Below are 12,956 nucleotides of genomic sequence, written 5' to 3'. Positions count from 1 at the left end.
TCCTGACACGGACAAAGGTGGCAGCGGAGAACACTGTGTTCAGACTGCATCGGACTACACAACCTCCTCTGTAGTATACAGCAGCTAGGTACTGGAAGGATTAAGATGTTTTAATAGAAGTCATTTACAAATCTGTTTAACTTTCTGGCTCCAGTTGATATGAAAAAATAAATGTTTTCACCTGTTTTTTTTTACCGGAGTACCCCTTTAATTATACATATATCACTATGGGAGTAACCATCTTGCCTCATTTGCACTGTAAACTGCACTTTGCTTTGCACCAGCCAAAACATGGAGAAGCTTGGTCTTCTGCAGATACTTGTAAAGGTGGGAGACAACTCGTGTACCTTAGCACGATAACCTGAAAGAGAAATATAGTAGAAATGTTGTCATATTACATAATCCTGCTATTAGACATCTCAACAGTCTAGATAGTTAAAGTAAAAGAAAGAAAAAAGACCAACAAGCGGCGCCTCGTGTATTACCCCAGGATATACGTGGGAGGTGCGGGGGGTGGGGGATGTCCTCACGGGGCTTATAGATGGCCGCTCACCTCAAGGTAGAAATAACAGGTGTGTAACCCATATATAGCGGGGTACCCTCAATGATGAGTCGCTGACAAGCCAGTGGGTTGCAGGAAACGACCCAGGTCGTCCTGTGGATATGATGAGGAAGGGAGGGCTCCTCCCGAAACGCGTAATCTACTGTTCTTTATTATTTTATTTTATGTTTGTTTAATAAATGGTCCTGCACAGGATCTTTTACTTTAACCTGGACATCCTTGTCTTCATGATCAAGAGTCACAGCGCCGGTATTTAAGGGTTCCTTTTTACTTCTCCTCATAGATATTTGAAGGACTGTCTCGTCAATGGGGGCTGCATAGAGGAAGAACTTAGTGGATGTTTCTAGTCAGTTTAGAAGTTCTTCTGGTCCAATGGGGGTGAGACTTAAAGGGGTACTCCACTGGTCAGCATTCAGAACATTTAGTCACGCCCCCTCCCATAGACTTTCATTGAGGGTGTGGGGTGTGACGTCATAAGGGGGCGGGGCTATGATGTCACAAGCTCCCGGCGCCAGCTCCAGCGTTTGGAACAGTTTGTTTACCATTTGGTAATGTCCAATAGAGAAGGAATGGAGTAATAGTGATGCATGCACTGCTCTCCTGATCTGTGGGTGTCCCAGCAGTAGGACCTCCACTTATCAGCCAGTTATCCCTACACCTGTCTATAGGTTGTGTGTGGTATTGAAGCTTTATTTACTTACGTATGAAAATAGAGGGTGAATAAACAGTGAGGTGCTACTTAGCAATGGACAAAACACGACCAAAGGCGATGCACAGGACAACAGAAAGGTTTATTGGATGTATATCTGGACAACGCGTTTTGGCACCACTGTCTGCTCTTCCTCAGGTCCACCCGAATTACTGATGAAGCGAAGGTCTGTCTAGGACAGACTTCTATCTTCCTACTACTTCTCCACTCCTGGACAAGAGCAGGCTCAGGTGAGAGTGCAGCAACTCATACATCTACTTACTGGTTATACCATTCATAGAGTTGTGCCTATCCACAGCACAACCGCAAAAGGTCAGTATATCACTATGGTGTGGTGGTGGGGTACACACCAGTTGATATACTAAACAAGGGAGTGCACCATTTTTTTTCTTTTTTGTTCCCCCGAACAATTTTCTTATTTACTTTAAAAAATAGGAAGTGTTAGCCGCATATATATATATATATATATATATATATATATATATATATATACACAAACCCACTGTTTCCTGATTGTGTGCTGTATTTACTGCTGTTGCTGACTCCATCCCGGCTCACGATCTTCTCATGCTCAGGAGAGAACACACCGCAGAGGTAATTGCTGCTTTCTCAATAGGAAATTTTATTTGCAAGTAGGACAATCGAAAGCAATGCAGGCTAAAATCTGTGTTCTCTCCTGTCGTTGCTATTTGCTGCAGCGGCGTCACTTTCCCTCGAGGAGTAAAACAAACATTTGCGCAGGTTCAGGAGGCAGTGATTGACATCTGCTCCAGAAATGTCACACCACTCTGAAAAGCAAATTCTCAGATAAGTGTTCCCATTTTGTAAATGGCAGTCCATTCTCACCGACACCACATGGAGTGGCCTGGGGAACCTCAAGCTATACAGTGGTCCCTCAAATTACAATATTAATTGGTTCCAGGACGACCATTGTAGGTTGAGACCATTGTATGTTGAGACCAGAACTCTATGGAAACCTGGTAATTGGTTCTGAAGCCCAAAATGTCATCCAAAAATAGGAAAAAGTAAGCATTAAAGAAAAATAAGTAGATAACTAATATAGATAAAGCAAATCCTTACATATAAAAGTAAGACAGATCTGCTGGGAGCTGTAAATCACTGTCTATGTGGAAGACAAGAGCTTCTTCAGGGTCCTGTACAGTACACGCAATGTCCTAAAAAAGTAATATGGAGCCGCCCTCACCTGGTGTCCAAAGAAGCAGCTAACCCTGGTACAGGTAAAGAGTACAGAACATGTAATACCACCCTGTACTGTAGGGGGTGCTACCAGACACCAGTCAGTGCATACACTTCAGTAATACAGGTGTTTTACAAGTGAATGCCCATTCTAATTGGTCAGATCTTCCAGCAATTGTCATGTTTCACAGATTTAGACTGTCCATACATTGTATGGTGAGTCTGTTTTCAAGTTACAATGGTTCAGAAAAGACCATTGTATGATGAAACTATTGTATGTTGAGGCCATTGTAAGTTGAGGGATCACTGTAGTTGTAGTGTGTGGTTTCCTTTTAGTAGAAGACGAGTGCAGACTAATGTAATCAAAACAAAAACGTTTTACTGAACTTTCACACATAGCAGCAATTCTCCTGATGAAGCTGTTGTCCTAGCAGCAAAACACGTCAGGTCATCTCTGTGAGCTTTTGTTCCCCCCTCTCTTTTTAATTTTCCCTTTGGCGATTTATGATTTCCATCCCTTAGTAACATGTGAGCAGTGCACTATTTATTATTCTTTATTTTTTTTTGTTATTTTATTTTTTTTGTTTATTTTGCACATGCATGGTATTTGCTCTTTAGGTTATATTTGTGCACATGGCTCAAAGTGTAACATACTTACCTACACATTTAATAATCCTTACCAAGCGATTAGAGGTGTGCCATTACCATGAACGAGGGCACGCATATAGGGGGGCATTTATCAATGTCTTTAGTCATGTTTTTTCTGCTAAGTTTGTCGCATAATTGTCGCAGTTGCGCCTGCGCGATTTTTCGTGCAACTTTTTTTTACAGACAACGAGAAAAGCAAGTTTTCTTTCCCGCCTTTTTTTTTGTACAAAAAAGAAATTGACTTGCAGTGGTCAGAAATTTATGAAGTGCGACAGTCACAAAAAAGTTGCATTGCATGAAAAAACCTACTAAATTTACTCCAGCTCAGACATGAAGCAGAAAAAGCCACTACCAAAGCATAAAAATAAAAATAAATTGCTTAAGTGAAAGAAATTTATCAACAGGCTGAAACCAGTTGATAAATACGTCGCACATAAGCAAAAAAATTGTAAGAAAAAAATAACTAAAAAAAGGAATACATAAGCGAACATTGATAAATGTCCCCCATAGAGAGCATACCCTATGGAAAAGCTTTAAAGGGGTAATCTCCCCTAACCAAAGACTTGCATTGACGGGGCATGGCCATGACGTCACGAGCGGGGTGTGGCCATGACGTTGCGAGCCTCCAGTGCTGCACCCGAATCTCTAAATGAAAGCCGGGTGCAGCGGGAGATCCCCCCGCTGCTGGGTACCCCCGCGATCTCCATGCTGCACCTGGCTTTCGTTTAGAGCATCGGGTGTAGCGCTGGAGACTTGGGACGTCAAGGCCGCGCCCCGCTCGTAACTTCATGGCCACTCCCCCTCAATGCAAGTCTATGGGAGGGGGCGTGACGGCCGTCACAACCCCTTCCCATAGACTTGCATTGAGGGAATGTGGCCATGATGTCACAATCAGACATCTTATTCCCTAGCCTTTGGAAAGGGGATAAGATGTCTAGGGGCGGAGTACCCCTTTAAGAAAGGGATAGTTGGATGGGTCTGTGAAGCAACCTATGCCCTAAACAGAGGTGCTTGGGGCATTATATAAATCCAAGCCCCTCCCACAAATACAGCCCTGTGGGCTTACAACTTGTTCTGGGTCCTGCACGTCCATTTGACCCACTGTATGGAGTGTATTAGCACTTTATGTACACACTTAGATGTGCGATTTCATCTCTGGTATGTAGGAGAATTCTGTGATTTACCGTATTTATCGGCGTATAACACGCACTTTTTAGGCTAAAATTTTTTGCCTAAAGTCTGTGTGCGTGTTATACGCCGATACACCCCCAGGAAAGGCAGGGGGAGAGAGGCCATCGCTGCCCGCTTCTCTCCCCCAGCCTTTCCTGGGGTCTAGAGTCCTGCTGTCGGCCCTTCTCACCCCCTGGCTATCGGCGCCGCTGCCCGTTCTGTCCCCCTGACTATCGGTACCGGCGCCCCATTGCCGGCGCCGATAGCCAGGGGGAGAGAAGCGGCGCCGACAGCCATTGCCGGCGCCGCGCCGTGCATAGCAACGACGCAGGGGACGCACGCCGGAGGCCTGCAGCAGCGCGGACCCGACTCAGGTAATTATGCCACCGGGGATGGGGGGAGGCAACGGGGCAGCGGCGCCGGCAATGGGTGCCGCTGCCCCTTCTCTCCCCCTGGCTGTTGGCGCCGCTTCTCTCCCCCTGGCTATCGGCGCCGGCACCGATAGTCAGGGGGCAGAACGGGCAGCGGCGCCGATAGCCAGGGGGTGAGAAGGGCCGATAGCAGCGCTCTAGACCCCAGGAAAGGCAGGGGGAGAGAAGCGGGCAGCGAGGGCCTCTCTCCCCCTGCCTTTCCTGGGGGTGTATCGGGGTATAAACGCGCACACACGCACCCTCATTTTACCATGGATATTTGGGTAAAAAACTTTTTTTACCCAAATATCCTTGGTAAAATGAGGGTGCGTGTCATAGGCCGGTGCGTGGTATACCCCGATAAATACGGTATATACTATATTCATATTACATTACCTTCATATGCTTTGTCTGGCACCCAGAACTTAATACCATTCTTATATTGAGGGCCCTAACATTTTTTAGGTGGTTGCAGGTAAGTGTAGCAGAGCCATTGTGACCTGTTTGCTATGGTTTTAAGTGTTTTTAAGTATTTGTACTTTGTATTTGCATGTAATACAATTGGGTTTTCTTGATATATTTCTTGCCTTTGTGATTTATTTGGTGTGTAAGTATATATAGTTGGCAGCTTTTTTTTTGTGTATATGTATTGTTGTGTTTTGGGCAATTCTTGCACCCCCAGTATACTGTAATAACAACTTTTTGTGGTGCCCATCTGTCCTGTTGTCTGTGAAAATCTCAAAATAGGTACCAAAGCTTAGCAGTTACTTTGTCACACTTTGGCACTAATCTTGAATGTTACAGAAAATAGAACGCGATCAGGAACGTAACAATTTTTAACCTGTGAAATCGGTCTTGGTTCAGGTTCTCTTTGCAGGAGTCCTTTACATAAAATCTCATCCTCTTCTGTCTGACAACAACTTACTGCTATCAGACTCCAACCTCAAGAGCACTGACCGAGATGAAGCTTCCAGCCATATTATTGCCCAGTAGGCTATTTTCCACTATTGGTGCCACTGGGCCCCACCAAGGTCCACATCCAATTCATCTGACAATATAGCCAGGCCAGGGGCGGACACAGACAGCAGAGGGCCCCTGTGCAAAGAATATGCCTGGCCCCCCCCCCCCAGGTAATATGTTTGCTAGGTAAGTGGGTAGTACGTTTGCAAGTAGTACATTTGCTAGTTAGGTATGTAGAACATTTTCTAAGTAGGTAGGCAAGTAGTAAATTTTCAAAACATATAGGCAGTTAGTAAGTTCAGTTGGTAGGGAGGCAGGTAAAAGGTTTGGTGCTAGGTAGGTAGGTAGGTAGGCAGGTATAAGTTTGGTTGGTAGGTGGGTAGCCACATAACATTTGGTGGGTAGGCCCTTAGTCCAGTGTTTTCCAAACAGGCTTTGGCTGTTTGGGCATGCTGGGAGTTATAGTTTTGCAACAGCTGGAGGCACCCAGGTTGGGAAACAATGGACTAAGGACCTACCTACCAAACCTGAGTGCCTCCAGCTGTTGCAGAACTAAAACTCCCAGCATGCCTGGACAGCTAAAGACTATCCGGGGAATGCTAGAAGTTGTAGTTTTGCAACAGCTGGAGGAGCCCAGGTTGGAAAATACTGACTAAGGAGGTGTTTTCAAAACAGTGTTTCTCCAGGTGGTCCAAAACTACAACTCCCAGCATTCCCGGACAGTCTAGTGAATAGTGAGTACAGCTCTGGAGTATAATACAGGATATAACTCAGTACATAAGTAATGTAAAGTGACCCTATACAACGTGACATCTTATACAACGGGTGGCACCCATTGTGCAAAATCTAACTATTGCAATAAATGAAGGCTCACGTTACATTACTTATGGTGGAAGCAGCAGGTCACTCACCTCGTCTCCTAAGGAAACTTTTAGATTCGACTGTTGTGATGCTCCTCAGGTTCTGTTATATGAATGGCGGCTCTGGAGTATAATACAGGATATAACTTAGGATCAGTACAGGATGAATAATGTAATGTACACAGTGACCTCACCAGCAGAATAGTGAGTACAACTCTGGAGTATAATACAGGATATAACTCAGGATCAGTACAGGATAAGTAATGTAATGTATGTACACAGTGACCTCACCAGCAGAATAGTGAGTACAGCTCTGGAGTATAATACAGGATATAACTCAGGATCAGTACAGGATAAGTAATGTAATGTATGTACACAGTGACCTCACCAGCAGAGTAGTGAGTACAGCTCTGGAGTGCTGACCAATTAGTTGCGGGTGTGGTCGTGCTTCAGCTGTGCTGTGTGTCTGCTGTGTCTCCTGAGCTCCAGGGATTTCCACCTGTTCCACCTGGGGCCTGCTTCCTCCTCCCCAGGGAGGGAGTGGGTTTCCAGGCATGAGTGAGGGAGGCGAGGCCCAGGCTTCTGCTCCTCGGAATAGGCCGCAGGGGAGCAGTAGAAGCCAGCAAGCGGCCGGAACATCGGAGGATTTGGGGGTGAGGCGTTCCACCAGGAGTCGCAGCAATGCTGCTCCAACTCCCCCCACAGAGGTGAGGAGCTCCAAGGCTGGATCCACCTCGGGAAAGCTGGGTGTTTCCAGCAGAAAGCTGGGTTCATCAGGAAGGAGGCAGAGTACTCACGGAGGTGAAGCCGACCTCAGTGAGGAAGGCTGGGGAGTGCTGAGGACCCGGGAGTCTATTTCCACCTATACGTCCCGGGTAAAAAGTCACCTCCGTGAGTATGAAGACGCCTGTAAGGCCATCAGGAGGCTCGGAGAGGGACTTCGCTGTGCCCGTGCCAGAGCCAAGGTATCTCCTAAGAGGAAAAAGGCAGAGATCCAGGCAGAGATAAAAAGACTTATGGCTGAAATACAAGCTTTGGAGGAGAGGAGAGCAGCATTACTGGAGAAGAGTGGGCCATTTAAAGAAAAATTGGAAAATGGAGAAAGATTCAAGGTAATGGAGGAAAAGGAAAATAAAAGGTTGATGGGGCTGCAACCTGAGAGCCAGGTGGATGATGTGGAGGAGATGGAGGAAGAACAACAGCCAGATCCACCTGGTGGCCTGCGGCAACAGCAGCAGGCCCCGTACAGTGGGCCCCCTGCACAGCAACCAGCAGTATCACCTGCCGACTCAGGGGAGGACAGTGACAGCAGCTACCAGGGAGGGGCGCTAATGGCCCAGATACGTATGCTGGAATCCCCAGTGTGTCCTCAGAATCTGGTGTTTGGAGAGGAGCTCCCAAATGAGGCACCTGGGGGTAAGAAGAAGAAGACCAAGCCAAAGCAGCAAGAAGTGGTGAGTTACATCTACACCCCCCTCCCTGTAAACCCTGAGTCGGCCGCAGGGTCAGCTCATTGTGCAAGCCCCGTTACCCAGCCCAGCCCGTGTTCTGTGGTGGACTCGGTGCAAAGGTGCGGGGAGAGTACAGATACTAAAAGGGCGCAGAGCTCCGTGCCTGTTTGCAGTAGCAGGGATGGAGCAGAGAAGGCATCGGCCGCAAGGCCGTACAGTGAGGGCGGCCCAGCGGTGGGCATAGAGGCAGACTCCGGTGCTGTAGTTCGCTCCCCTGTGGGAGAGGGGGGTGACTCAGTGCCGGAGGTAGTCGTGGTGGCTAAGAAAAAAATAGATTCTCCCAAAAGTAGAAAAAAACTTTTGTTTTGCATTGGCGCCGCTGATCCAGATCAGCGGCGCCCAGGAGCTGGACATTCTAGTACGGATGAGGCGGAGGGTACCGGTAAAAACAGGGCTGGGGCCGCTAATAAACAGGCTAGGCAGGCTTCCCGGTCCTTGTATAAGGGACCGGTGACCTGTCCTGTGGTGATGGCTCCAGCCCTGGTACCCAGTGATGCTGACAGTACAAAATCTGCGCCAGAACGCACCGGTCCAGCCAGTATGAATGTGGAGGTTAATGTTGGAGTGACTGAGGGTGTGAAAGAGGGGAATAATTCATCTGTTACTAAAAATCTGTCTGGGGCTTTGAATAGTGGTTTGGGCTGTAGCACGGGTGGAGGTATGGGGGGCACATCAGCTAAAATAGGGGTCAATGGTTTGGGTATGGATTATGTGGAGGAGGGTGGTGAAGGGGCACAGATTAGTGGTGGGAATGTAGGGCCTGGTCCAGTTGCACCCCCAGCGGTGGCAGCACCCATCCGCAGCTACGCGAATGTCACCGCTGGGTTAAGGGGGGCAGCTTCCTCGTCCTCTGGCTCTGGGGAGAACAGTTTGCAGCAGCGTCTCCTGGGGGCCTTAAGGAGAGGGGAGAGATCGATCAATGTAGAGGGTAGGGAGGTTGACCTATCCTTCTGGATAGAGAGACATGGTCTTTCAGCCTTCCGAGAGGAAAGAGGGGGGGATAATGTGTGGTCCCTCCCTACAGCCGGGCCAGGTGGTCTCCGTAGGAATGTGGTCCGGCTGAGGTGGAGAGGCAGTGATACATGTCCTCCAAGATCTAAAGTTGTTGAGCTTCTGCTGAAGTTGGGCTTTAAGGCAGCTGACATCTATGCCTTGATACATCCTTATGGTACCCCTGAGTTCGATATCAGCTTTGTTCGGCCGGAGGGGCTTGAGCTCTTCTGGTCGAATTATGAGTTGGTAAAGAATGAGCCCGGCTGGCGAGACTTTGCCATTCAGGCAGTGTCTCGCCAAAATAATGTCAAGAAGGTGACCGTTTTAACCCGTAATGAATCGCTTTCTTGTATTGACATCATGACGTGGCTAGGTCGGTATGGTGAGGTGGTGGAGGTCCCAAAAAAGAACAGGGATGAATATGGCATCTGGTCAGGGGCCTGGACGTTTATGGTCAAGCTTAGGCGTTCAGGAAACACCGTTACCCATATACCATCTGCGACCTTCCTCGGAAGGGATCGTATCCAGATCTTCTACCAGGGTCAGCCGAAGCTCTGTCACAGATGTGGTGACCCCACACATTTTAGTGCCAATTGCACTGTGCAGAAGTGCACTCTGTGTGGGGAAATAGGCCATCTCGCTACATCTTGTGCAGAGATTAGGTGTCACCTGTGTGGTGACTTAGGTCACCCATTCAGTCGCTGCCCTCGTTCCTTTGTCAACGCGGTTGTTGCCCCGGTGGGAGTAAGCCGTGAGGTGGATTCTGCTGGGGGGATGGCTGTCGGGGATGAAGGGGTGCAGGGGCCAGGGAAGAAAAGTAAGCAGAAGACGCCTGCCCAACTGAGGCGTCTCGAGAAGCGTCAAAGGGACAGGGAGATTCAGGACTCACAGGAGCATCAACCAACTGGGGTGACTCCTGATCCTGTCCCTGCGGCCAGTCTTACTGCTGAGGCCCTGGGGGATAGTGAACTGGATGAGGAGACTGGAAGGATCCACAAAGAGGGGGATGCCGTCTCCTCACTGTCCTCCCATGGTGGGAGCGCGGATGAGGACAGTGGGGGATGGGCAGAAACAAAGCGGGGTACTCGGAAGAATAAGAAAAGGAGAGATGTAAGATCTTCTCCCACCTGCCAGATGCCAAAGGAAGGTACAACTGATCTCCCTCTGATTGGTCTCTCCAACCGGTTCCGAGTCCTCCGCGACATTTCCTCTTCGGAGGAGGGGGTGGCTGGGGGTGAGGTTCCGGATGTTGCGGTGGGGCTCACAGGAGACGCTGAGTCCTCTCTCCCTGGGGAATCTATGTCTTCAGGGGGGGAGACAGGCCCAGAGTCAGGGGACGAGGAAAATGTATATAAAGGGAAAATGGACACATCTATTTCACTTAAAAGGGGTAAACCATCATCTGATGAGGAGGGTGGTGGGGTGGATGGGAAGGATGGTGGGAAAAAGAAAGCTGTCTAACTCAATCACCCTTGATGGCGGCACCCTCTCCGTTGACCCTGGCATCCATTAATGTTGCCAGCATAAAGTCAGATACGGCTCGATTTGCGGCCTATGATTTTTTTGCCCATATTAATGCTGATATTTTATTTTTGCAGGAGACCAGGCTAACAGATATGTCATCTATCTACAAGGCTAAAAGAGAGTGGAGGAATGGGCCCTCCTACTGGTCTCTTGGGGCCGAGCCGTATAGCGGAGTGGCGGTCCTTTTTACCGCAGCGGTAGAATGCCGACGGGTTATCGAGTTAGAAATGGGGAGGTGCCTGATCTTAGATGTCCTCATGAAGGGACAAGAACTTCGCCTTATTAACATCTACGGCCCACAGTCTAAGTGGGACCGGAAGTGTCTCTTTATGAGGATCAAGCCCTATCTTTTTACAAGTCGGCAGGTGGTCTTTGGAGGGGATTTTAATGCTGTCACGAGGCCCCAAGACAGGGGAGGTGCCAGAGACAAGCTGACTTATGATAGCGTCGCCCTTAATAGCATAGCGAGTGAGGCTCGCCTGGTGGATGTCCACATCCGGCACACCCCAGGCCACGCGGGATTCACCTATCATAGGGGTAGTTGTAGGTCTAGGATAGACAGGTTTTATTTAAAGGAGGAGGCCGTCTCTTCAGCAGTATCTGTTGCTGAGGTGGAGTTCTCCGATCACTGTTTAATTTTGTTTTCTCTGAATGTCGCAGAGACCCCCCGGATGGGCAGAGGCTATTGGAAGCTGAATTCGTCTCTCTTGGAAGAAGCGGAGATAAGACAGTCCTTTGAGGATTTTCTTCAGAGCCAGGTACCATTGCTGGGCCTTTGTAGCAGTAAGTCAGAGTGGTGGGAGATCTTCAAGGAAAGGGTTGCGAGATTCTTCCGCCAGCTCTCGGGCCTCAGAAGCCTAAACAGGTACCGTTTGTACCAGGACCTGAGGAAGAAACTTGAGAACCTTGTCTCGACTGGAGGTAGCCGAGAGGATATCTCCAGAGTGAAATCCTTGCTGATGAGGGGTCAGTACGATAGGCACGCATCTTTGGTTTTTGAGAGGGATTACGGGAAGTACCGCTCGCCTGACCCTTACAGAAACTGCAAGATGTCAGTGAATAGTAAAATAGTCTCAGGACTGATTGATAGTACGGGATCCTTGAAAAGGTCCAGATCAGGGATCTTGGAGGTCGTCAGATCCTTCTACTCGCACCTCTTGGGAAGGAAGGATCTAGATCGAGATAAGGTATCAGCTTTCTTGGCTGAAACCGTCCCTGAACCAGGAGTAGACCCCTCTCTTGACGTTTTGACAGAGATGATCCGGGAAGAGGAAGTCAGGATGGCTATTGATGGGCTTGCCCTCAAGAAGTCACCCGGTCCGGATGGCTTAACATCTGAGTTCTATAAGACCTTTAAGGACACTTTGGTTCCCCTCTTGACTGCGGTTTTTAATGAGTGTCTATCCTCGGGCACTCTGCCAAAGTCAATGAGGAGGTCAGCGCTGATCATCCTGTCAAAGGGTAAAGACCCGTTCCACATTGAGAATTGGCGTCCCATAGCGCTTCTCAATGTGGACCGAAAGATTCTGGCAAAAGTGCTGTTTAACCGGCTGGTGGAGTTTGCACCCCGGCTCCTTTCGGGGGCTCAGCATTGCTCTGTTCCGGGCCGCAGTACATTTAGTGCTGTGCTCAGTGTCCGAGAGGCTGTGGAGCAGGGTAGGGCTGGCCACTGGAAGGGGTACTTGCTGTCCTTGGATCAGGCAAAAGCGTTTGATCGGGTTAACCATGAGTACCTCTGGTCTGTTCTTCTGAGATATGGCCTGCCGGGGGGGTTTGTTGATTGGCTTAAGATCTTGTACGCAGGGGCAGAGAGTTTCCCGCTTGTGAATGGTTGGATTGGCCGCTCTTTTGAGGTTGGGTCTGGCGTCCGTCAGGGTTGTCCTTTGAGCCCGTTGCTGTACGTGTTTGCAATTGATCCTTTCCTTAGGAGGATTGATTGTGGACCGTTGGCGGGGGTGAGAATGGACCTGGCGGTGCCGGATTTGGCTCTGAGGGCGGTAGCGTATGCTGATGATGTCACCGTGTTTGTCTCCTCACAAGAGGAAGGCCAATGGGTGATGTCAGAGGTGGACCGCTACTCGGAGGCATCCGGGTCCAAGATCAACCGGGATAAGTGCGAGAGTCTCTGGCTGGGAGGGGGAGATCCTAGTTTTGATCTCCCGGACGCCCTTCCAGGGCCCCAGGAATCTGCAAAAGTTCTCGGCATCGAATTTGGCCAAGGGGATTACCCCAAACAAAACTGGGACAGCAGGCTTAAGATCGCCGCTCAGAAGGTGGATCAGTGGAAGGGTTGGTCTTTGACCCTCCGGGAAAGGGTTAACCTGATCAAAACATTCCTGCTCCCTTTACTGATATACCTGGGCAGTGTATGCATGTTGCCAGAACCTCTTTGGACCCGGGTCTACAGTGTGT

This window comes from Hyla sarda, chromosome 8, assembly GCF_029499605.1.
Source record: "Hyla sarda isolate aHylSar1 chromosome 8, aHylSar1.hap1, whole genome shotgun sequence".
NCBI classification, from domain to species: Eukaryota; Metazoa; Chordata; class Amphibia; order Anura; family Hylidae; genus Hyla; species Hyla sarda.
This window is presented reverse-complemented; position numbering follows the sequence as displayed.